The sequence below is a fragment of the Canis lupus genome, chromosome 3 (genome assembly GCF_048164855.1).
Source record: "Canis lupus baileyi chromosome 3, mCanLup2.hap1, whole genome shotgun sequence".
NCBI lineage: Eukaryota > Metazoa > Chordata > Mammalia > Carnivora > Canidae > Canis > Canis lupus.
In genome coordinates, this window is record NC_132840.1 from 15,253,022 (window position 1) to 15,280,063 (window position 27,042).

The window sequence follows — 27,042 nt, forward strand, 5'->3', positions numbered from 1 at the left end:
TCCCCTGGGAGGGGGCTGGTAAAAATCACCCGATTGTGAAACGGCGAACTAGACAAATATGGGTTCAGATTCTTCATCTACAACTTTTCGGGCTTTGGGAAAGTTGCACATTCTCCTTGAGTCCCTGTTTTCTCATGTAAAGTATGGAGATATTAATTTCTACCTCACAGGGTCATTGTCAAAACTGACGAGACAATGCATGCAAAGTACACTGTATGTGGGCTCTCAGTGGGGGAGTACAAATCTCTGAAAGGACTTCTAAAAATAAGTACTTATTTGTGCAAGACTTCTGATTAGTTTTCATAATGCTCACATTTGAGAACCTTGTTTCCTTTATCCCAGACAAGATATACTCTTTCAAACTGTTGCCGCTCATCTCATGCAAGTTGCTTTAATATTTATGATTAACATCTACCAAGTATGTTGTGCTCATGATCTTTTCATGTTTTTTTTAAACCATGTTATTGAGGCATGATTGACATACAAAAAGTTTCACATATTTAACACAGACAATTTGATGAGTCTGGAGAGGAGTATATACTCGTGAAACCATCACCACAGTCTATGCCATAAACATGTCTGTCATCTCCTAACGTTTCTTTTTGATCTTTACGACAGTCGTACAAGGAGGGTGGCACCATCGCCATTTTAAAAACAATCAGATTTAGAGACATTAAGTAACTTAGCCAGGATCACACAGCTAGAAAGTAGGGTTCAGACTCTCACTCTACACCCCAAGATATTTCCTAGTATCTTATCTTCCTTCTGCACACATCCAACAGGCATTTCCTGAGTTCTGTACTGAGGACAGGGTCTCTTTCATTAAGACTTTGCAAGGAAAAATAAGCAATTGCCTTAAGTGGGATGAATGGATTTTACACAGGGGGAAGAACAAAGGGTTATGAGAGCACAGAGCAGGCACATTTATCTCATCTAGAAGGTTCTAGAAAGCTTGCTAACAGAAAAGATACAAGGGGAATTATGAAGAACAAATTGGAGTTAGCCAAATTGAAGAAGGAAACAGTCCAGAGAAAGTGAACATGGGTGCAATCTCCTAGCATCAAAGAGAACATGAAGAAAGTTGTTCACAAAGGATGAAGTTTGGAGGGCAAGGAGAGAAGTAAAGGGTGAGACGGGAGGTAGGCAGGGGCCAGACAGCTCAGGTGTGGGCCTGGCTGTGGTATTCAGAGCTCTTCCTTTGGGTCAGGGGGCTTCTTGGGGGGTTTCAATTCTCTCTTATGTCCTACTTCTCACATTGGTCCCCTAAAATCTCTCTCCAGCAAAAAGACCCAGGGAAGAAAGAATGAACAAGGCTGTTGACCTTATATGAGACCTGTGACAAGCCATATGCCAGCAAGCTCTTCGTAGAAGCCCACCTGGAAACAGATGCCAGCTCAGCAAACCAAGCAGAGGCAGGGCCCCCGACAGGCTGACAGGGAGGAAGATGGGCATGCCCATTAGGGAGGCTGGACGACCCCAGTAGGGTGACTCTTGGCACAGATTTCCGAGCTGAGTTCCCTGTTGATATTGGGGTCCATCACATCCTGAAGAGGATGTTTCTTCAACGGTACCTCCAGCACTTAAGAGTTTTTCATCATGACCAGCAGCCCTTGTCTCCACATTTTAAAACTTTCAAATAAGATATGCAACAACATTTCAGACTTAGGAAACCTAAACTATCTAATCTGGCTGTTGTACGGTGTGTGTGTGTGTATATATATATATATAGAGAGAGAGAGAGAGAGAGAGAGAAAGAGACAGAGAGAGAGAGAGAAAACATGACCACTGTGTGGAAGACAAGCCTTGTGGAGTTTTACCTCCTACCCCGCATGTCGAACAGAGTGGTGCTTGGCCAATGGCAGGGGACAGGAAAAGGAACCGTAATTCTATGGTAGCGTAAAAATGTCTAGTCTGCTCTTATTTTTCACAGCTCCCGTCACCACTGATAAAAATACTTGGCATCCAAAATACCTGGGGATCAGTTGTTCCCACAGTGTATTATGTTGCATTTGTTCTCACTTCGCAAAGAGCAGAGCAGGTTGAGAAAGGATTGCCTTAGGGAGGGAGAGAGTGACAGATCTGGAAGGGAGAGGGTGCCACGAGATAAACTCACTCAGAAGCATACACACACATGCACATGCACACTGAAGTCACACATTATTCAAGTTTAAAGTTTTAAAGTTGTGACCTCAATAACAAATCACACGTAATATAAAGTTACCCTTGAAAAACTCCCTAACTAAAGAGGGAAGAAAAGTGAAAGGTGTGAGAGAAGTAATGTTTTGTTATCAGGGAAGCTGAGGGCTTGGGGTTGATATGTTGCTGACTAGTAGGGACAAGGGTGCTTGGGGTGAAGGTGAGGGCAGGAAGGGAAGGTCAGAAGATTCTTCTAGATTATTCTATGCTGCCCAACCGAGCTTCAGGAGAGGAGATGGGAGTTTTCACTGTATGTCTCCCAGTCTCTGCTGATGGGCACACCTAATGGAGTGGATGTAAGGAAAAAAAACAAAAACAAAAACAAAAACCTAGAGCTTTCTCCACTTAAAAACCAAAGATAGTCAAGAAATTATTCCTTTGTTATCATGTAGAACAGGCTTTGAAGGGAGGTTGTGTTTGGGTGACTCTGGAGACTTTAAAGTCGACCTGACCCTCTCACCAGGAAACACATAAGAAGTTTTGCATTTAATTTTAGGGGTTCACACCTCCTCCGAGACCACCCATGGACCTTCCTCTAGAAAGAAAAGGTTTGCTCAGTAAATTAATTATGCATGGAAATTGCTCTTTGAAATAAGTAAAATTCCTGCCTCTACACTTTTAAATGATTTTTTTTTTCTTATGGGTAAGTTCCCATTCTGATAAAGTCACTAGGGAGGCTTACTGAATGATGCCAAAGAGTCACCTCTGGGATTTTCACTCTTCATCAAGGTGTCATAACGATTAAGTCTACAGGAGAAGTTTCAGGGAAGCTGAAAAGATACACTGGTCTGTCCCTGGGTGAATCTGAACAAGACATTTCCCCATCTCGAGTGGGAGTGTCTTCATCAGTAAAGTGAAAGGGTTGTGCCATATAATTTCTAAAGCTCCTTCCAGCACATGAAAGAGTGAACGCTTACATCCCAGACCCTCCAGAAGTTCTGATAAGCCTTCCCTGGAGAGAAATCAATAGTTCAATGTTGATGTGGATGTGAACAGGAGAGCAAGAGCTTTCTGCAGACAAAGCAAGAAGGAACAGGGGCTGTGTTTTGATCAAGAACTGAAAATAAATCAGTTGTCTCATTTTCCCTTCGGCCTCTGCTTTGCACATTAAAAACTGTTCTTAAGTTTAAAACATCCCCCAAAAGTATCCACAGTGGTAGAAAATTAACTGTAATGAACTGCAAAGATCTCTCGCAAAGCACCCGAAGAGAAGGCAGGAGAATGTCTCTGTTTCCCTCGTGGTTCCTCTGTTGACTTGACTACCACTCCTATTGACTATTAATTACTTTCTTATAAGATGAAACAGAGCCAAAACTGCATAAGAAAGAAAGAGGAAAAGGTGAATCATCCTTTGTTGGTAATTATTACAGGCCTGGAACTATGCATTTGTCATTTCATTTCTCCCAGGAATTTATTTGAATGATGAGGAAGCAGATCCAGTGGTGGTAAGAAATGTGCATAAAATGACCCAAACAGAGATCATGAGAAAAGAGATGTCAGCCCCGTCCTACCTACTCCCAAACCCTACGTACCTTTCAATAAACAAGGCTGGCTCCATGAGAATATGACCTCCGCAAAGACCTTTCTGAATCCAAAGGCAAGGATGACCTAACATTGAACCCGTGACCCAGATCTGTAAATGTCCAGCATGACCCAAAGGCCACAGATGATGACCACAAGGACCACAGCGAAGGACGACACTGCAGGCTGCATTTCAGGAGGCACAGATGGACACGGGCAGCGTCTCTCAATGGCAGAGCACCACAGGGAAGATGAGGACTCAGAGCCATCCTTTTCCATCAACCAGCTATGAATCTTGAACCACCACTTACCATATCCAGATTCCTATCCCTTTGCCTTTAAAACACAGATGGATGGCATCTTTAGATCCCTTCCTCCCTGGGCCTTTGTGATAATCAAACAGAAAAACATACATAAGGACAACTTTGAAAGCTTTATGAATGCAATGTTTGGGAAATTCTAACATATATTCTGCATCTTTAGTTTCAGCCATTAGTTCAGGTAACTGGGGCCCAGAGCAACCAACCAGGTAGGTACCTAACCTATCTACAATTCACTCCTGGTGATCTACACTACCGCACCCTCTGAAGAATATAAGAATAGAAGGAGATTTCAGGTACTGTTCCAACAGAACAGCCATATGTCCCCTGACTAGCTGAAGCCCAAAACATGAGTTTACAATTTCACCCAGGAGACTGAAACTTCTCTGTTTATGTCAGTGTGAACCTTAACTGGGCTCATTTCTCTCTTTAATGCCTGGTTTCCAAACACCAAATTGCAATCAGAATTTAAAGTTAGGAGTACCCTGTCACAGAGTTAACAAGTGGTGTTATTATTCAAACTGGGGTCTGCTTGACTTAAAAGGTGATGCTCTTTCCATAAATGCTACTCCGCCTCCTATAGCAACAAAAGACTACACATGAGAAATAAAGCTGGAAATTCCACTTGTCTGATTAATACAGAGTGCCTATCTGGAGATTTATGTTTGTTTTTCTACTAAATAAATGGTTACATTTCCCCAGCCAAGAATACATTGAGCTAATTAATAACAGCTTTCTTTCAAAGTCTACTACACAGAAAAAATTCTATCCCCAGGGACCAATCCCTCACAAAGGCCATGGACAGACTATCTCAAGAGTTCCTCATTAACAGACCCCTGAGAGCGACCACGCATTGTCACACCATTGGCCATTCACACCTTAGCAAAGACTAGCCCTGGTGAATTGTCAACAAGAAAATAATGCGGAATGAACAGAGGAAGAAAGGAGGGAGGAGGGAAAAATGAGGGAGGGAGGAAGGCAGACAGGAATAAGAAGGAAAGAAATGTGAGCCCACTGTTTTCCAGGGTCCTGCTGCACTGTTGCATTTAACAAAATACAGTATTAATACTTTTGTGCATTATTTACTATGTCTTCAAATACCTGAGGTCAACTTTGTGAGCTCTAATTTACATACAATAAAATGCAGAGTTTGAGGAGTTCATTCGAATAGGTAGGCATCACTATAATCATGATAGAACATTTCTATTGCCCTAAGATCTTCCCTCTTCTCTCTTTACAGTCAACTCACAATCCCAGATTCTGGCGATCGATAATTTGATTTCTCTCCATAAATTTGCCTTTTCTGGCTACATCACCTAAATGAAACCACACAACATGGAGCCATCACACTAAGCTTCTCTCAGTTGGCACAGTGGTTTTGAGCTTCCCTCCTGCTGGAGCGTGTCTCAGTATTTCACTCCTTCCTTTTGTTTTTCTGAACAGAATTTCATCATATTCATATTCTACCGGTGGTTCATCCATTCATCTCTTGCTGAACTGTTTCCAGTTTTGAGCTATTATTCATAAAGCTGCTATGAACATTTGTGTACAAGTCTTTGTGTGAACCTAGGCTTGCATTTCTCTTTGGTACATAGCTAGGAGTAAAATTGCTGGGCTATAGTAAGTGCGTGTTTAACTTTTCTAGAAACTGCCAAAGGTGTTCTCACTTTACACTCCCATCAGCAATGGTACGGGAATTCCACTAACTTCATATCTTTGCCAACACTTGTGGTTGTTCGTCTTTTTGATCTCTGACATTCAGTGGGTGGATAGTTGTGTTTGTTTGGGTTTTAATTTGCATTTTCCTGATGACTAGTGATGTTGAGCATCTTCTCATATGCTTATTAGCTGTTCACATGTCTTCTTTGGTGAAGCGTCAGTTCAAATATTTTACTCATTTTTTTATTTATTCACCTTTTTATTATTAAGAGTTTCTAAATATTCTGGTCACTGGTTCTTTGTCAGTTGTATGTGTTATACTTTCTTCAAGCCTGTGGCTTAATTTTTTTTTTCTTATTTGAATGATGCCTTTTAAAGGACACATATTTTTAATTTTATTAAAGGTCACTTGAATTTTTAAAAAAATTTATGGCTTACAATTTTATTTCTTATTTAATAATACTTTATTTAGCCATAGTCACAAAGATTTTCTTCTATGCATCATCTCCTAAACTTTAGGTTTTATACTTCAGTGCATGATTTTAATTAATTTTTGTATATTGTAGGAGGTAAGGTGTTTTTCTCCCCATTTGGATATCCAACAAATGGTGCCCCCTCACCATTTTTTTAAGTTATCTTTTTCCCCCCTCATTGAATTACCCTCATACCTTTAATTGTGTGGATCTATTTCTGGATTTAGTAATAAATTTGATTGACCTATGTTTCTATTTAGACTAATATCACATTATCTTGATGACTGTAGCTTTTTAGTGGTTTCCAAAACAATGTAAGTCATCCAACTTTGTTCTTTGTTCTTTCAGCTATTATGGTACTTTATATTTCCATGCCATAAAATTATAAAGGTTGGTTGTTAATTTCTCAGGAAAAAAAAAAAAGCCTGATGGGATTTTAATTTGGATTGCATTGAATCTATAGACCATTTGGGAGATGGAAATTGGAGACATCCTAAACTATGGAATTTTCCAGTTCTGAACATATTTTATCTTTCTTTTTAAAAATACAGATTACCTTTGACTTAGAGATAGTTCTAAAAGGTATCTAAGTGCTCATTGATCCCAAAGACTTCATTTTGTATGTAATAAACCATGAATTTTTTTTTCTATGAGTGCCCAAGTCTTCTTTGTTCACTCAAGTAGTCAAAGAAAACATCCTGATTATCAGCCCAATATCCTTTTCCCTTCTTTCTTGCTCATCAGAGCTTAATTTTAGTTAAATGATAAAGGAAAGAGATAGAAGAAAATTGCTTAGTATATTGGGGTAGGAGAGAATTCTTTCTATACAGTGCCTGCATTCAAGCATGTACACACAGACCGTGACCAGGGGAGTTGAGAGAAAGATGCTAAAGTGTACAAGGAAAACGACTAGAGAGGATTAGTAAGTATAATTGTGTGTGAATTTGGGTCTCCTTCAGTGTCCTTCAACTGATACCAGTAATGCCTGTTCGGGGTAAAGTGTGGTTTGTGAAGGTGGTGCTGCCACAAGACTGGACCACATGGGCTCCTGGATTTGCAAGAGTCCCAAGCACATGGAGGAACTCGAGCCCATCAGAGGTCTGACTTCACTTAACAGGAAAGAGAAACACAGCAGAATCAGATTTGAGTTCCAGGCTGTCCTCGTTAGGAGCAGAAGTTGGTCCCAGATGAATGGAACCGGGTCCCTGCCCGTCCCAAGCCATGACCCCATCCCTTGTGTGGAGCCAAGTTTATACAGCCATAACTCACTACAGGTCACAAGATCCTAGGAGCACCTGGGTAGCAGTACTCACCACGACTGATTTCTCTACGGACGTGGCTGATAGCCAGCAGGCATTGGTATGTCTGTCTTGGATATTTATGTATTGAAATATTTCTATATGTGATAGAAACCAAGTGGCTCAATAAACAGCCATTTACTCCAAGGCTTCTCCCCACCCTATAGAACCTCCTGCTGCCCAGTAGCCCCCAAACAATATCTCCACATAGTCCAGCACCCAGAGGGTTAAAGCCTAGCACAGACAGCCCCCAGGGATGTGACCTTCATCCATTCTGATTGGTGTCTAGATCTCACCAGCTGTTCAATATTGTAAATGTCACCATTTTCTACAGAAATGTTTTAGAAGACATTTAGTTTCACAATACCCATTTCTTTAATATTTCTGGCCTATGTATTCCTTTACATTCTTACAGACACTAAAATACAAGTGAGCTCCTCCAGCGGTTATAAAAAACGTAACAGCCACTATCGTTGATTAAGTACCTACTATATTCTGACTCTTTATGGGAACGATCTAATTTAATCTCCAAATAAACTACAGAGTAGGCATTTTTGGCCTCATCTTATAAGAGCCTGAGGCTCAGGGTGGTTAAGTAACTTCCTCAAAGCCAACATCTGGGCCTCTTTTGGTTTGAGTCTTTCCTGAGTTGGGTAATGAAAGCTATTTAAAAATAAATTCTCAATTAAAAATATGAGGATCATTCTCAACTGCTCCAACTCACTTAAAAATGCTAACCACATCGCGTCGTAAGATGTCATCTTTAATGTGTTTACCAACTCATGATAAACACAGGAAAGTGTTCTGACTCCGTTCTGGCCGTGGCCTGACTGCTTCTCACTACAGTGGGGACTGGCACGCACGTGCTGGGAATGTGAAGTCACCTCCTTCGGGCACTGTTCTCATAACACCATCCACTTTTGCACTCCAGCTCCTACGTTTGTGTTTTTTATTTATATTCTCAGCCATCATTTTTCCATGCTTTTACACTCTCTTGTTATAAAATAATACATAGACTTCATAGAGACGGCCTTTGTCGCAGTGAGAGGGCCGGATTTAGCGGTTTCTAGGGGGGAATTATTTGGGATAACTGATTGAAACCAAAGTGCATTACCATTCCTTGCCTGCAACAATAAACACTAGGTCTTCAAAGGCTGACCAAGTTTCCAGTGATCCCCAACAATAGCAGTTGTCATTTTCAAATGATGGTCCTTTTGAAACGCCAAGTGGAGTGAAGAAAAAGTGTGTGCTATTGCTGATTAGACAGGAATATGACTTGCAGAGCCTATGTTACTCTCTTGTCTGCAAATTTTCTGCCCTGATTAATTACAAAGAGTGCCAGAGTGTGTTGACGTTAGTTAAAAGCATTTGCTCTTTCCAGCCTGTCCTTATACCCGAATTAAGGATTTCTGTGTCGAGGTGAGGTCAGGAGGGTTCAGATCTGTTTTCCACTGATAAATCTTTCTGTCCCATAAGGATTAAAGGAACTAATACATGATCGCCTGTGTGTATATGTCCTCATGATCAAAGAGCTCTTGGCCAAGTGGGAATGCCTCAAAGAGATAATAAGTAATTTGTTCACTACAAACATTACAATTATCTATCCCTCTACAAAGTACTGAGAATAAATTCTCTAATCAGAGTTAATTAGCATCCTTGTTGCTTTGGGTTTAACTGGCTAGTTCTCTTAAAGGCACATGAACGTGAAAAATTACATGCCTTTCCTGAGCCAACTTTTTAAACTCTTTCAAAGTTGGAGTAGCTGCCCACCAATTAGCTTCAAACCATTTACTTCAATTCGCTGAAATCAACTGAACAAAATTACCTGAGATCCTCCTCTATGTTCATTTACTCTTCCGTGCTTTTATTTGTAGACTCCCTACTCCGTGCCAAGTGCCTTTTTAAAGGCTTAGTGCCCTCAAATTCACAAAACAACATGGGATGCCTTAAAGAGGAATGAGCGTAGGTGCACTGGAAGCCAAAAGAGAAGAGAGAGGATGGAAATGGCCTCTCTCAGAAAGTGACCTCCAAGGTTGGTTTAGAAGAGTGAGCAGGACTTTGGTAAGTTTATATGAGGAAGGGCATTTCAAGAAACACGAACAACAAAGTCATGTGAAATAAAAATCATAGTCATAATAACAGCAACACATATTGTGCTTTGCATATTCTAATTCACTTAATCTTCACCCAAAATGCTATCAAGCACATTCTGTCATCATTTCTTTGCACAGATGTGGAAATAGAGGGTAGAGAACATGAAGTAACTAAACAAGACACAGAGCTCATATGACGTCAAGTCAAGATTTGAACCCAGGCCATCTGACTTCAGGGTCTGAATGTTATACCAAACATGCCCATGTGCAGGCATACACATGAAAAATACTGAAGTCTTTTTTTCAAAGGAGTCATGGTCTGTAGGGATAGATGAAGCATAGACCCATCCTGCACTTAATACATTTTCTGCAGCAAAGAGTTCATTTTTATTTTATTTTTTTTAAAGATTTTATTTATTTATTCATAGAGACACAGCTAGAGAGAGAGAGAGGCAGAGACACAGGCAGAGGGAGAAGCAGGCACCATGCAGGGAGCCTGATGTGGGACTCGATCCCAGGTCTCCAGGATCACACCCCGAGGTGCAGGCGGCGCTAAACCGCTGCGCCACCGGTGCTGCCCCAAGAGTTCATTTTTAAAAGATTTTATTTATTTGTTTAAGAGAGAGAGAGAGAGCATGAGCAGAAGGGAGGATCAGAGGGAGAGGGAGAAGCAGACTCCCCACCAAGCAGAGAGCCTAACCCAGGGCTCGATCCCAGGACCTTGAGTTCATAACCTGAGCCAAAGGCAGACACTCCACCAACTGAGCCACCCAGGTGTCCCCGCATCAAAGAGTTCTACAAAGAAAATACAACAAAGCACCAAGAAGATGAAGAGATCTATTCCAGAGGAAAGGTAGGGAAGCCTCTTTATGGGGCAAAAGCTCAATTCTGAAGAATGTCAGCTGACCATGCAATGCTTCACTTTGTTTTGCAAACAAGAAATTACATAAGGATGAAGTGCTCCACATGGCACCTGAGCCATGAAAGGTGTCTGACTCAGGTGCCGTGTCTCCCTTCACCCCTCCGTTCCAGCCTTCTCCACTAGATCTTCCAAAGCCCTCCCATTCGAGATGGTCCATCTTGTGTGCTACCATGGGACATGGAAGAAAAACGGGGGGTCTAAGGTCATAATTATTTTTCCATATAATTGCATCGCAATAACAATGAACTATCAGAGAAGAATATGTGGTCATGCTGTTCTGCTCTCTTACTCATAGGAAGAAACTCTAGGATTAAAAAAGTTTACTCAGATTTGCCTTCACAATAGTGTCTAGTTTGGAATCATGTTCTAACAGCAATGGTCCAGTACCTGAACAGTAGATATTATTGCATTAGTTGTCTGTTTTTCATGTTATTTTCTCCCTTCATCCTTCCAATGACCCTCCCCAAATATGCATTATCATCTCCATTTAGTGGATGAGGTAACTGATGCCTATACAGTTTATGTGACTTGTTCATACTCAGATACTCCTAGCACTAAAAGAAAGAGATGAGATTTGAACTCAGACTTTTTATTGGAACTGTGGATTCAATGTTAACTATTCCCTTTCAGTAAGTTCTCCACCAATTTTAAATGAATTGAGGAATGGCAAAACCCAGGCCATTTCCCCTTTATTTTAGGATAACAAGAGGAGAGACTAAGTCTGAAGTAAGAAGCCCTGGTATTGAGCCCTACTTGAGCACTCCAAACTCAAGTTGCAGGACATTTGGCTTCTCTAAGCATCAGTCTCCCCACCTAGAAGATGGAAATAATATCTTGTGCACAAATAGAGATGAAAATTAAAGGTGGTGGTATATGTAAATGTGCTTTTAAAATCACCCAAGTGGTTTTATTACCCTTGTAGAAAAAGAAAAAAAGAAGACAGACAACAAGGATTCTGGGGCCTGATTGGGAGGAAGTATCCATACTTATTCCTTGGTTTCCTCACATGCAAAGTTAGTGGTTTGGGCTGAGTGATTTTCAAACTTCTTATCCCATAGAAGAAATCCTTTTGCAAGTAAAAGTCCCAACATGTGGTATAGATCAATCCATGAATCTATGCTTGGCCCTGAAGCCTCTCTGATACCCATGTCTCTGAGGGTCAGGGTTGGAAAACCTTTGAACTCAACAATCAGGGACGTTCTAGTCTCCAGTGTTCCTGTGTTTGAGGCCATCCAGGTAGACCAATAGCAGTTGATCCAGAAGGGATACCATGCTCTTGATACCTGGGCTTTATAAGAGCTGGTCATTGTGATGAAAATAATCTAGGTCAGGTCATTGAAGACTATGTGTTCTAAAGTAATTCACAAGTCACACTCTGACCCTGAAAGCCCAATGACGTTTTCATATTGTTGATCCACCAACCTTCCTATATGGTCATCCTTAACTCTTGTATTTCTCTTGCCCTCTAGTTTAATCAATCCATCATAAATTTTATGGCTTTTCATCTCCAAAATATATCTAGAATCCTTCTATGTCGTTCCATTTCCACTGCCATGTTCCAAAGCCAAGACAGCTTTGTTCAGGCAATAGAGAATAATAGCTGGCTTTCTTCTATCTACTCTCCATATAGTATTAAACAAATAAGCTCTTGGCCCCCAAATGGCTCTTAGATAAAATTCAAATTCCTAACTATAGCCTCCAAGGCCCACCTGAATGGACTTCATGCCCTCTTCATCACTGGGTCCAACCACACTGGCTGTCCCTAACTCAGAGACCAAGCTCCTTTCTCTCTCCAGTCTTTGCATTTATCCTTCCTTCTATTTGGAGTATTTGGAGTATTTCCCCTTCACCTTTTTTTTTTTTTTTTTCTGGTTCACTCATCTTCTTCAGCCCCAGGTCAAATAAATGTTTTTCCCCACAGGAATCTTCCCAGCACAGCTCAGATTCTTTCCATCTATTGGGTGACCTGCATATTCTCCCTATAAGCTTAATCGCACTCTGTATTGATTGATTTGCTTGTCTGGTCTTAACCCACTTGAATATAAGCCCCAGAAAGGTAGAAGGACCTTTTGTTTTTCATTCACCATCCAGTCCTTATGACAGTACCCAGGACACAGGAGATGCTTGCTAAATCTGTGCTGAAAGAATAAACAAGGAAGTGTTCATTAGCATTTGAACTGAGGAAATTCTAAGTATACCCACCCCTAAAGAATCTCTGTCTTCATATAGCTCCTTCATCTTGTTTTATTCTCCTGGCTTTTGGCAGTAATCTCAGCATCTTTCTTGATCTAACAGGGGTGCACAAAGCCCTCACCCAGGACTCCTGTGTCACATTGCAGGTGTTCTTTACAATTCTGAGAGCTCATTCTGGTGTAGACCCTCCCAGTGTTGCTGGGAATGGTCAAATTCACTTTACCAATTGTTTTCCAATTTTCTAAATAGTCATCCAAGTTTTATATTCATCGGATTATATGCACCTACATGCACATGTTTGTTTCTGAGCTACAGCAAATAGTATATAATTGGGGCATGAGAATAATTTCTGCATAGCTTTGCCAGAATAGATGAGACAGTGTTCAGCCTAATGAATATACCATCACTTTCTCTTTGCTTTAGCAACCTAACATTATAAAAAAAATTTTTAAGATTTTATTTATTTATTCATGAGAGACACACACAGAGAGAGAGGCAGAGACACAGGCAGAGGGAGAAGCAGGCTCCACGCAGGGAGCCCCACGTAGGACTTGATCCCGGGTCTATGGGATCACGCCCTGGACTGAAGGCGGCGCTAAACCACTGGGCCACCCGGGGTGCCCAGCAACCTAATATATTGCTGAACCCATTCATTGGTGCAACCCTTTAGAATTTGCAAAGATCTTTCACATGCATTCTTTTATTTCACATTCACAGTGCACTATGAGCCGGGCATATCAATATAATGATTATTATCTTTAGATTATACAAAAGGAAGCAGTCTCAGTAAGGTCAGGAAAACCACTAGAGACTTTGCAATTAAAAGGTGGTGGTGCCCACTCTAAAGACAGTATTGTTTGCAGTGTACCACCTTGCCTTCTCCAATCAACCATTGCCTGAAAGAAATAATTGACACGCAGACCCTAACCATGGAAATCCAGCTTACCAAGCAACCCAAAAAAAGCTTTTAATGCTGCCCCTATTAGCCATTGTAAAGGATACAAGAGCTCAGACCACTGGTTCTTAACCAAGGGTGATTTTGCACCCCTGGACATTTGGTAATGTCTGGGGACATTTTTGTTGTTACAACTGGAGAGGGCAGTACTACTTGCACCTAGTGAGTAGAGGCCAGGGATGGTGCTAAGTATCCTATAGTACACAGGACAGCCTCCCACAAGAAGTCAGGTCCAAATTGTCAACAGTGCTGAGTCTGAAAAACTCTGGCTTAGAATAACTGCTATTAGGATGATAAGAAAAAGGAAGGAATACAGCTTATTTTTCCCATTGGCACAAGCTATTTTAGCATTATGTGGGGTGAGCTCTTGCCAACTTCATGACATGTTCTGCCTACAAAAATTGGGCAATAGGTTGTAGAGAAAGGTCTCCTAATATTTTGCTAAAAGATAATCCCTCTTTCATGCGTGGAATAAAACAAAAAAATAAACTTCAACATACAGAAATTCACCTTGCAGCTCACTTGTCTTTTTCAGTCTGTATTTATTATTTTTTGAATGTCAGATAATAAAAGTATCCACTAAATGTAGGCACCATGATATACTATGAACATATGAACTGTTCTCCTGATCTCATGAAGAATCCTGGAAAATAAATATAAATCAACTAATGACAAGAAACATCAAAGGCAAAAAAATCATCTAAAATGTTGTCCACACCAGATTTTTAAGCTTTAAGATCAAAGTACATTCTCTGGATTTTTTCTTATTACCATGTCCTATGCAAAGGGAATCTACAGTAGACCCTCCATGTGTGAACAGTCTCTCAACACAGTTAAAGAATTATCAAAATATTGAAAATATTAACAGTTTGTTAATACGATATTATAATTATAATATAAACAATTTATGATTCCTGAAACTCAAAGTTGGGCTACATATAAGCTTAAAATAATTTTAAATACATGTCTTTTTCCCAAAGTATGGCTGCCAAGCAAGTGGTAGCTGGGATGAGGGTTCCGTTTCACCACAAAAGTGTAAATCCATCATCTGTGAGAGGACTGTAAATTATTCATTCAGGGGAAATTCCTCTCGCCTAGCCTACTGGGGGAATCCAAGAAAAGCAGTATGAAAATGACTTACTGCCTCTGAACGCTGACCTAAAACCTGTACAGATACTTCATTGCTAAGAGGAAAGCTGGCAGAGTGTGGGTGATTCAACAGCAAAGTCCAGAGTGAAGTTCTAGGGTGATCAGCAAGAGGTAGATGGATTCCACTGTTTCATTTCTTCCCCTAACGGAGAACACTTCTAGAAACCTAATTTGTCCTCTCCAAAATACAACCATCTGACATCAGAACTTAACAAGCCAGAGATAGAAAGGAATCAACTCTTGCCTATGCCTTCCACACACAGTTCTTGGCAAAGGCATATGCATGTATATGAAGTGCTAAAAGAATAATATACGAGGTGCATGAAAAAATTAATCAACCCTGAGATGATTAGCCAACACTTTATCATATGTCGTCCAGACAATAAATAAGATGCTTAACAGAGGAGGGTATGGGAATGCATGCTTTATAATGGGCCAAAGATATTCCTTCCCTTAGATTGACTAAAGCTTGAGTCAAAAGGGCCATTGGTCATCTCTGAACAGAGCTGAGATCACAGAAAGTATTGGAACTTATTCTTTTACAACATGAAAGTATTAACATGTACTTCATAGGATCAGCATATTGGTCAAAATAGACACTGTGTGCAAAGGGGCTGAGCAAAGATGGGTTCTATACATGTTTTCAGAATGAAAAGAGAAAATGAGGTAGACATTCTTCTTCCATGTAGCCTCAGAGCAGAGACACAGACCTGATGCCACAGTATGACAAGGAAGGGAGGGTTAGCTTGGCTTGGCTTGGCTTGGAAGAACAAGTAGGAATTTGTGTAACACGTGCAACAGTTTAGAGACTAGGCTCAGAAACCTAACCTTGGGTGACCTTGGGTAAATAACTTGACATCTGTGAGATTGTCTGTAAACTGGAAATAACATCAGTGCCTTACTCCGTGTATAAATAACTTGATAAAAGAAAAATACTTAGGATAGGCATAACACATAAAAAGGCACACAATAAATGTTAGTTATTGTGTTATGATCATTATAATTACTATTAGCAAGGACTAGCCAACACTATACTCATTCAGGATGCTTGGGGAGACAGTGAGTTCTCACCAGTGTTCATAATTAACCAGAACCTAGAAAATCACCATTTAAGAAAGCCATGCCTTGGCTAAAAGACTGCTAAGACCCCAACCACTTCTTGATTCTAGTTATAACTGGAAACTAGGGGCACCTGGGTAGCTCAGTAGGTTAACCGGCTGCCTTTGGCTCAGGTCATGATCCCAGGGTCCTGGGATAGAGCCTGGGATCAAGCCCAGCATCAGGGGGAAGCCTGTTCCTCCCTCTCTCTCTGCTTGCCACTTTGCCTACTTGTGCTCTCTCTTTATCTCTGTCAAATGAATGAATGAATGAATGAATGACTCAGATGTCATCTACACTGTTATTTCCTCATCAAGCAAATAATTTTCTAATACCATGCACTCATCACTAAACTTCCTCAAGCGTCAAAATGCATCTTCCATTAGATGAAGTCTAGGCTCCAGTAGTGGAGGAGAAGAGAATGCAAATAAATAAGACAGAAGCAAATGATTCTTTTAGCCCAAAAAGGAAAAGGAGGCATGTTCAGTGAAGGTCAGTTTGCACAATTTGACTGGATCCTGCATGTGATGAAGAAGAGCCACAGGCCTCGTTTTCCACTCCAACCCAGCCCTATCCAAACTGGAACAGAATGATGGACAATCCACCTAGAAGTAGGACTCTGGGAAGAGGGAAAAAGGAACTAGATGATCGAAGTGGACATCGAGGGGAAGAGGAGAGAGAAGTTGGAACTTTCCAGAAAAAGAGCTCCTCTACTGACCATGGGAAAAGAGTACTCAGATAAGGAGAGTCCATGTCATAAAACCCACACCCATTAAAGTGTGCAGTTGGCTTAGAACAAGTTGAAGACAATATAGGGGCCATTCTTCTCATAGATTCTGTATAGAATGAAAGATGGGCTCTGAACTTGAAATAAATGATTATATTATGTATTCTTCAGATACCACATGTGGATTTAATCAGCTAATATAAGGTTGCTTAATAATGGAAGGTAGATATAATTAAATCCCTTCTTAAAGGAAATATCCAAGAGCTCTTCACTCATTCATTCATTCAACAAATAAAGATTGATTTGTGAGAAATGCCAGAAAAACTAGGAGCTCTGACTCTTACTCCTCCTTCATCTTTCTGAAGCTTTAAAATTCTTCAACACTGGAGGTCTAGGAAAGGAAAAGAGTCAGAAGCCCTGCCCTGGAGCCTCTGTCCCTCCCATAGGGCAGAGAGAAGCCAGCAGGATGGTGTTGGACAACCCCATCCCTAGACAACCCCATCCCTCAGGCATTGCTGTGGGTGGGATAAGGGATGGGAAAGACCAGGAATTAGAAAGGTAGGCACTTTTTCTACCCCCACTTAGCCATCCCCACACTGCCGGTGACCACCAGCAACATCAAATGACAGTTTCCCCACATATTTTTCACGTGATGATTGCCCTTTGTACAATAAGCAAAGTAGAAAAATAATTTGTTTTATACTACTGTTTAATTGCCTTTATTTATGAGCTTTGCTTAACGTTTTTTTGTCTAATCATCACACAGCCTCAAGATTTATTAGAGTAATTGCTCATGGTTGAATATGTTTATAATTTATAAAAGGCTTTCACAAAGAGATCATCCTTTTGGTCCTCAGAGCTACTGTGGGAGTTAGGTGTTATGGAATATTCACCATAATAGATCTAGAAACCTGAGGTTCAGAGAGGCTAAAGGATTTGTTCAAGAGAATGCAGAATGTTGCACATTCCCATTCTTTGAAGTCGTGTGGCTTTCCCATCCCTGTTAACAGGTTCCTTCATTAATGGGTGTTGAATTGCATAGAATCACCCCACCGACACCTGCTTTGGCATAACCAGCCCTCCTGCCTTGCACTCATGCAGACTGATCTTCTGCAAAGAGTGGGAAATAGGAGAGGGCATGTTCAAAGACCTAGAGCAAAGCATGAGTGTTGAGTAGATCTAAAATCAAATTCTGATGATTCTGGAAAGTGCCCTTCTTGCTGGTGGACAAGTTAGTTACTTTCTCTCAGTCTTCAGATATTCATCTGGAAAATGGGGCAAAAACAGTGCCTGCTTCGTGATGTCGTGCAGATAAACATTTTAAGCATGCAAATGATGTGTACATATTATCTAGTATCTATCTCTGCTGCCAGGCACTGGGCTGGCAACCCTGAAGGACAACAGCAATTAAAGGTGGTCCAGATGCAGCAGCACCATTAGTACTAGTGGTAGCAGCATTAGTAGTACTTCTTGTAGTGACAGTGACAGCAGCAGCAGTAGTAATATTAGTAGCATTAAAATAGCAATAGTGTGATGGCAACAGTAGTAGCAGTAGCAGTAAGAGTCACTGTCATCACAATCACAGTCACACTAGCAGTGGTGGTGGCAGTAATAGTACTAGTGGTAGTAGTAGTGGTAGTGTAGAGTAGCAGTAGTTATAGAGGGTGTCTGTGGCTAACTAAGCCTTGATCTCTCAACCAAGTCACAGGGAAAGAAAAACCGGGTGACCATCCATCAGTAAACACATGCAGAGACCTCTTGAGAGGTCAAAGTTTTTCTAGGTTCAGTGTGTTTGAAATGGCTGAGGCCACATGATCAGAACAGATTTCAGTGGATGAAAAAAGACCTCTTATTTCAATAATCAGAAGCCATGAATGAACATGGAAAGTCCTACACAATGACTGGACTCTACACATAGAAGTTGGCAGCAGTGGCCCCAAGAAACAACTCCCGTGACCCTGATGTCTTCTCTGTATCATCTAGGGGAGCAGCAAGCTACTGAACAATCAGAACCAATGAAGGTGAAACTTTTGTTTCAAACTCCTTTTCCTCTTTTAATTTTCTCTTGATCCATTTCTGAAAGCAAGCGGGGTCGAATGAACTTCTTTTACTAAGAAGAAAACGAAAAATAAATTACGGTTCCTTGAATGCCTACCAAGTATCTCACTCCATGCGGGATGTAGTAGGTACCTGTATGGGAACCAGAGTCCAAAGGAGTCAAGCAATGCAGCCTCCATGAGAAAGCTGCAAATCAGCTGGTCTGACTTCAGATCCTATGTCTTGCTCACTAACCTCATTAACCTTTCTCACTGCTTTAAAAAGCTATTTGCAAAAAAAAAAAAAAAGCTATTTGCCTTTAAAAATAAGACATTGGGGCGCCTGGGTGGCCCAGTTGGTTGAGCATCTGCCTTCAGCACAGGTTGTGATCCTGGGTTCTTGGGATCAAGCCCCACGTTGGGTTCCCTGCTGAGCAGGGAGTCTGCTTCTCTCTCTCTCCCTCTGCCTGCCACTCCCCCTGGTTGTGCTTTCTCTCCTTCAAATAAACAAACTCTTTTGAAAAAAATAAAAATAAAAATAAGACATTTCTGTTAAGTTGTATCTAATTCAAATTTCAGTTTGTGTTCAGCATTGTAGCAATTAGTAACCGACCCTATGTGCTCACTCTTACCACCTTAGTACTCGCTGGCTTTTGCCGGAGTGCCTTCTCTGGCTGCTGAAGCGCATTGCACCTGCCTACCTGCACATGCCCACTGGTAAGTGCTGGGAAATTAGTTCCCTTGGGAACATCCCTCAACCAATGGCCAGAGGGAGTCAGTGAATGAATGCCCCAGTCGCCTGTGTCTCAGGAAAATGACACAAAGGGATGTGTTCTCTATTGGCACCCAGCAAGATTAAGAGTCAGTGGTCAGCAGATTTACTGGCTTGATAACACGGGCTTTACTGGTGGTCTTAGCTTTCTGATCTTCAAGTGTCCACTCCCCTACTGGTGTTTCTTTCCTTCTCCCCACAAACTACTGACACTCAAATCCTTGCCCAGGGTCCACTTCAAGGGCAGCCGAAAAGCATCAGAGCAAATTTGGTGTATGTGTGAACTCAGTTCATAAATTCCATCACACAAATGTAGGATCACACCCATTTTTTCAAACTCTTCTGTATTTCTTTATTTTTTTTTTTAATTTTTTATTTATTTATGATAGTCACAGAGAGAGAGAGAGAGAGAGAGGCAGAGACACAGGCAGAGGGAGAAGCAGGCTCCATGCACCGGGAGCCCGATGTGGGATTCGATCCCGGGTCTCCAGGATCACGCCCTGGGACAAAGGCAGGCGCCAAACCGCTGCGCCACCCAGGGATCCCTGTATTTCTTTAATTACTTACAATTATGCCCAAGAAGCTGATGTTTAAAGTTAAATATAACACATTACGGTCACGAGTACATTATTTTGAGAGAACATTTCAGATTATGTTTGGGTTTTTGCAGCTTCTAAAATGTCTACCAATTTTTCCATTGTTGCAAGTACAGCAGGATTAATTATTACCAGCTTTCTAAAGAAAAGGCGGGGAGAAAGATCCAAAACATTTCATATGTAATACAAATCTCAGTTAGGAGAAAAAAAAAAAAAAACAAGATCTTGGCTTTCCAACTATGTGTCAGAGTGAAAAGTAGCCACATGAGTAAGACTGAGAAGAAGATGAGGAAAAGTGGTGGAAGAGGTGGGCACGAGGGCATGTTTATTTGAGTGGTTTCAAGATGGATGTATTCATAGCCCTTCAGGTGCAAGGATAAACTAGTCTTCCAGGTACTTATTCTATGGTATCAATTACTTCCTTGTGCCAGATTTCTCTGAGGATCATTATCACCATGCACATGTGATAGAACAGACTAAGAGAGCTTAATATAGTCAAGAAAACACATTAGCACTGTGTTAATATCAATAATATACAATGGCCCCAGCAAACTTGCATGGAAATTATATCTTGTTATACTTTACAGAGAACTTTCATGAAGGTTGAGAAAGAGAGAGGTAGCTCTTGACAGGTGGGAATGGGGTTGGTACTATCAGGCACACCTTGGTGTCTGTAAGAACCTCCTGGTACTTGAAGGCAGATTGTCATGTATCCCTGTTGAGCACAGATAATTTCACAGAACACCAGTACTGGGGAAAATACCATGATGGAGCAAGATAAAGAAAGTTTACTCAATAATCACGGCTGAGCAAATGCAAAAAAAAAAAAAAAAAGTGCGGGACACCTGAATGGCTCAGTGGTTGAGCATCTGCCTTCATCTCAGGGCGTAATCCTGGGGTTCTGGGATCAAGTCCCACACTGGGCTCCTTGCAGGGAACCTGCTTCTCTCTCTGCCTGTGTGTCTCTGTGTGTCTCTCATGAATGAATAAAATTTTTTTTAAAAAGTGCATTGTTCAAAGAAAAAATGATAATAATATTCATTCATTCATTCATTCATCTATTCATTCATTCAAAAGACCTAGGTTACACTTCTCTGTCTACTGTAAGTGACTGCTATTTCTTTGCCAATTACAGCATGAGCTTTGTTTGCTTTGTTCCACCTGCCCTCTAGATAGAAATGATATCTAGTCACAGAATGACCTTTATTGTCCTAACAGAATCCAATCTAGAGCAAAACCCCATTTCCTAGAGCCCTCCCCACAGTCACCTAACACAAGCCTATAGTAAGTCCTTCCAAATACCCTCTTCTTGAGAAAACCCACAATTTCTAATCATATGCATTGTTTTCCTGTTAGCAAGTTAATAAATCATATTTTGTCCAGCTGCAGATGAATCTCTGGCAGTTTTTGGCTGAAGGGCATTGTGAGTGTATGTTCATTTATTCAACAAACTTTTCTGAATCAGGCATAGCAAATGATATATCTTTGTTTTCTTTATAGAAACTGACATAAATTCTACCCTCAAAAGGTGTATAGCAATGCATGCTCCAAACTCAAGCAATTTTTAAAATGCAGGGAGAAATGTCAATAGATTCAATAGCACATTAAAACTCCTGAGTTATAAATAAAAAAAAAAAAAAAAAAGGGGATCCCTGGGTGGCGCAGCGGTTTGGCGCCTGCCTTTGGCCCAGGGCGCGATCCTGGAGACCCGGGATCGAATCCCACATTGGGCACCCGGTGCATGGAGCCTGCTTCTCCCTCTGCCTATGTCTCTGCCTCTCTCTCTTTCTCTCTCTGTGACTATCATAAATAAATTAAAATTAAAAAAAATAAAAAAATAAAACTCCTGAGTTCACACCAGAATGATAGTGAACGTTGCCTGTAAATATTATCCCATAACTCCAAAGAGAATGGGAGATGGGTCCTCAGAAAACATAGAAAGACAAAGAAGATAGAAGGGTAATTATTGAGGAGTCTTGGCTTTTCCTGAAAGTCAAGCGGAAACAAGGACTTGAAGTAGATTGAAATCCAGGAGGCAGTAGTGAGGGTCCAAAAGAGGGAGAGAGAAAGGAAAAGCCAATATGAGGGAGTGTTATTGACATGGCCAAGGCCACTACTATGGGCAGCTGAAGCTCAATCTCACCAAGATCTTCTGAGCGTGGTACAAAATAAGCTGTCCACCCAAGGACTAACCAAGTGTAGTACCGATCCATTCACTTCCTTTGCTCTATTGGTTGATGCTGTCCATGGAGACATTAACTACCGTAAACTCATAGGCTTCTCACACTTGCTTCATGGGGGGCAACTTTTGACATCTGCCAGGAATGAGAAGCTCTGGGGCAAAATGTGAAATTCATGTTGCATATGCTTGAGGCAAGTCACTGTCAGTGTGAAGTGAGTCCAAACCCACATGAACTATCCGGTACAGGCATAGGAGACACTAGTGGTGAGGCTGAAAGGCTGTGAGTCCAGGCTCCAGGAATAGCTGCTACACAGTGAGAAAAGTTACAGCGCAGGTGTGTGAATGAGGCTTCTGTGGAGGAGGAAGTTTGTTATCCAAATGGGGCCCTATGGAGTCTGGGAAACTTGTAAATATAGGTACTACTGAGAACTAGAGAAAGATATGGGATGGAAATGGAGGAGCAAATAGTGGGAAGAAATGTTTATTTAAATTCTATATGCCTGTTTGCAGATGTCATCCACCTCACCTTATCTTTGTTCACTTCACAGCATATTGTACTCCCCAGTGTGATGGTCGCTCACCGTCATCTGGCTCCCCAAATGCAAAGCCCACCTTTCCACAAACCCTATACTTATATATGGAACCTTGGTTCAATATTAAATATCAATCATTATACCGTTGAGGAAAATGTCCAACATAAAAACTAGAGAAGACGTGATAAGAAGAAAAAGAAATGACTCTCAAGGAAATAGAGATAATGCAGGGTACAGAAGATCATTTTATAGACAAATTTTTATTAATGTTTTAAAGACATTTGAAAACCTAAAATATCCATAAGATAGAACAAAAAAAAAAAAAAAAAAAAAAAAGCACCACCCTAGGGAAGTCTGCAGAAAGGTTAAGGAAATCTCCAAGAAAACCAACTGAAAAGACACAGAGACAATATGAGATGTATTTATTTCCTAAGACATGTGGAAGTATCAGCACAGAAGGTACAGTATCCAACTTACAGCATTTTCAAAAAGACAACAAAAAAATTGTGTTTCTAGATTTCACCAAGATGTGCCTAGGCATAAATATTTTTGAATTCACTAAGGGAGACCATTGGCAGAATTTCCTATCAAGAAACATGTGTGTTAAAAATTTAAGTAAAGTTTAAAAATAAGTAAGTCAAATATACTCATAAAATTGATAAGAAAAGCCTCAAAATCCCAATAGAAAAAAATCCCAATGGAAATTTTTGATTAAAAATGTGTATCTTTCACATAAGACATACTAGTGTCCAATAACCAAAACTTAAAAAAAAAAACCTTTAAATAACACCAAAGATAAAAATAAGAAGTGACTAATGACTAATGACATGAATAAATGTCTAGCCTCACCAGGAATTTTTAGAAAATGAAAATTGAAATGAGATTTTAAAATTTCCCTTATCAAATAAACTAAGCTTTTAAAAGTCAAACATTTTTGGCAAAGGAGAACTGGAAGAGATACTCTAATTCTCTTCTCATGGGAATGCAAATTGGTACAAATTATCTGGAAAATAATTTTATAATATGCATAAAATCCTTTTTTAAAAAGCCCACAAAAACACATGTCCTTTGCTTTCCCCAGTGATTTTTCCCAAGTCTATCCTAGAAAATTAAACTTACATCTCTCTCTGTACTTTCTAACAAAAATATTCACACAGACAAAGAAAGGGGAAAAAACTCAGACAGAGACATATATAGAAAAATGTTTATTATTTTGGCATAAACATTGGAAATAAGCTAGACATGGAACAAGTAGCTTCAAAATTGTGGCTCATCCATTCAGGTAGTCATCTAAGAGGGTGCTTTAAGAGACGACTTAATGAAATGGGGAAGTATTATTGATTAAAAGTTGGATTTTACAAAAGCAGGATTCAAACTAAATTATACAAGGGGATAATACAAGATACACACGTATGGAGAGAGATTGAAGGGGATCAATCCTGGGGAGAAAAAGACTCCCAAATGTTAACAGTGAATATTTCCAATTGGTTATAATGAACTTTTATTCTCCTCTTTGGACCCTTTGGTATTTTTCCCCAACCACTTAAAATAAGCATGTATCTTTTAAAATAAAAATTAACATTTTACAATTTCATTTTAAAATATAACTGTTTAATTATTATAGAACTTATTTGGGATTTATTTTGAGATTTTGTTAAATGACAACAAATGAAATCAACAGACAAAACTCATAGACCTGTTTTTCTGGGACTATGCAGATAGAATAGAGGAGGAAGAGTAGGGGAATAGAGGTGGTGAGTAGGGGACCCTCTCTTAATGTGTATGTTTTGGGGAGCTGTGGGGCTGGGACCAAGAGGCCTCTGCTTCCATTCCAAGCCTCATGAAAAGGGAACAACTCAACAAGTCCATCAGTAGGAGCTGCCTTAGTTTCCTCCCCCAGACATGTGGAGCTAAAGGACCTTCAAGGGTGGTCTTGCAAATTCTAATTGTTCCCCTGGTAGAAGTTCCCAGAGCTGGCTCAAACTCATCAAGACATACACTTTTTAAAGAAATAGAACAATTCAGTAAGTTCTCAATTTCATGCACTTTTATCCTTTCTAATAAGAGATGAAATCACATTTTATGTCTGGTAATAAATTAATGAATTTTATACCAACGTAAGAGTTCCATAGAGCTATCTTCACAAGGATCCAATATGCACAGTGGTTAAGATCACAGGCTTAGGTGTCAAACAAATTATTTCACCCCTCACACCTGTTTCCTCATCTACCTAATGGAGATCCTAAGAGAACCTACCTCCTTGCCTTTCTTATGAGAATTATATGAATTAAAATATGTCAGGTGCTTAGAATAGTGCTTAAAAACAGAACATGCCCCGTGGAAGTGTTTTCTGTATTAAATCAAAGTAAGTTGGAAGCATTTCTTGGTCGGATCACACCTACAACATGTTTGCTTTGGGAGACATTTCTTCTCTGTTGTCTGTACTTACCACCATAAAGCAGGACAACAACAAAAAGAAGATCTGTTCGTTCAAATATGTATAAATTTTTAAAAAAGAAAAAGAAAAAAACAAGCAGTGGTGAGAATTTCTTTTGTCTACTCCAAGTCCCAAGAAGGAAAAAATACAACATGGTGGCTGTTGGAGCCCACCAAGCAGAGTAGATGTTGTTCCAGAGAGGAAGCAAAGGGAAGGAGAGAGCTCAGAGAGGCAAGGCTGAGTGGCTGACCTGAGGAGAGCAAGGGTCCCCCAGACTTGAGACAAAGTTTGGGAAGTCCAATGAGTCATGGGAAAAGAGCTGTGCTTTATGAAAGTATCCCCAGGAACTGGCAGGATCTGAGATGGTGTTAATGCAGGGAGGAAGGGATGCATCATCCCTGCCTCCAGGACTGAGGTCCAAGCACAGGTATATAGAAGTAGGTGAAGAAACTTAAGTATCAATGACTGATAACAAAAACAAGGTAGAGCAGAAGGAGACAGGAACCAGTTATGGACCATTAAATTTCATTTATTCCAGTTACTCTCCCAGCCTGTGAATTGGGATCATCACTCTCATTTCAAAGATGAGAAAACCAAGAAATAACTTGTCCAAAATCACACAGACTTGGATGTGAATCCCAGTCCCTTAATTTCCTATTTTCTCCTGTACTTTCCCTAATTGCTCATTTATCAGTACTCAACACCAATTTATTATCAGTAAGTCCTGGAGCTGAAGTATATGCAGTCAGTCAAGATGAGGCAAGCCTTGACCTTGCCTGCTTGGTCATTTGCAGATGTCTTGTGATTTAGCCAAATTCCCTGCCTGGCCCTCCTGGCCAGCATCTACAGAGGAAGTCTATTCATGGCATTAAGGCCTATACGTGGTATTACCATCCAAGGAAAGGGAGGAGAGGAGCAGGCTGGATAAAAATCCCTAAATACCAGTCCCCATCCCTGTGGAGCCCTTGTTCATTGCTGCCAAGGAGACAGAGTTATGGCAGCAGAGAGCCCGGGCTTGAATCTCAGGTGGGATGATAGACCGTGAGATATAGGATCAGTGAGTCTTTATCTGAGCCTGACTCACTTTCTCTACAGTGCAATTGCTATCATTCCCATTGCATAAAAGGCCTTTGTGTGGGTCCAGAAAGATAATGGAGGGAGATGCTCAGCCAGGTGCTTAATTAATACCAAAGGCCTCTAGCTCCTCCCCAAGCGTAGATCCGCATTTTCTTCTTCCCACCAAGAGAACATCTGGGAACCTGGTCCCTGAAGGACACACCCCACTCCCCCAGGGACAAGACCATATGCAATAGCCACATAGACATGGCTCAAACTAGGTGACCTCTTTAAGATCTCCCTAACCCCTCACTGAAATTCCCGTGATTATTTTCAATGACAGAAAGAGAAGAGCAGCAGGACGTGAGGACAAAGAATGTTAGTTTTTCTAACAGCTGGAAAAGAAAACAAAATGAAGAAAAATATTCCCCATGAAATTCTTACAGTAAAAAATATAAACCATGCTGTCTTTAACCGGGGTCACAGAGTAAGTTCAGACTGTACTCGGGACATGTATACCTTTGCGATTGTCCGACGGCTGCAGCACAGACAGACAGTGTTAATCATTTTCTGATGGTTGCTCTGAGCTGTGGCTTTGGCGAGTGAGAAAAGACAAATTCCCAGAGCTGAAAACTGAAAAAGAAACACGGTACAATCATGGGAATCCAGGGGGGAAGACAGTCTTGGGCCGAGTTATTATATATTCCTGGTGAAGTCGTGCGAGGACTTCTCGGCCGTGAGCTGCCACCAGCATCTGTGCCAAGAGCTTCATAGGGGAGGCTCCTGTGCCGCTGCGGTGGAGGCAGCATGGGTGGTGGCTGGGCCA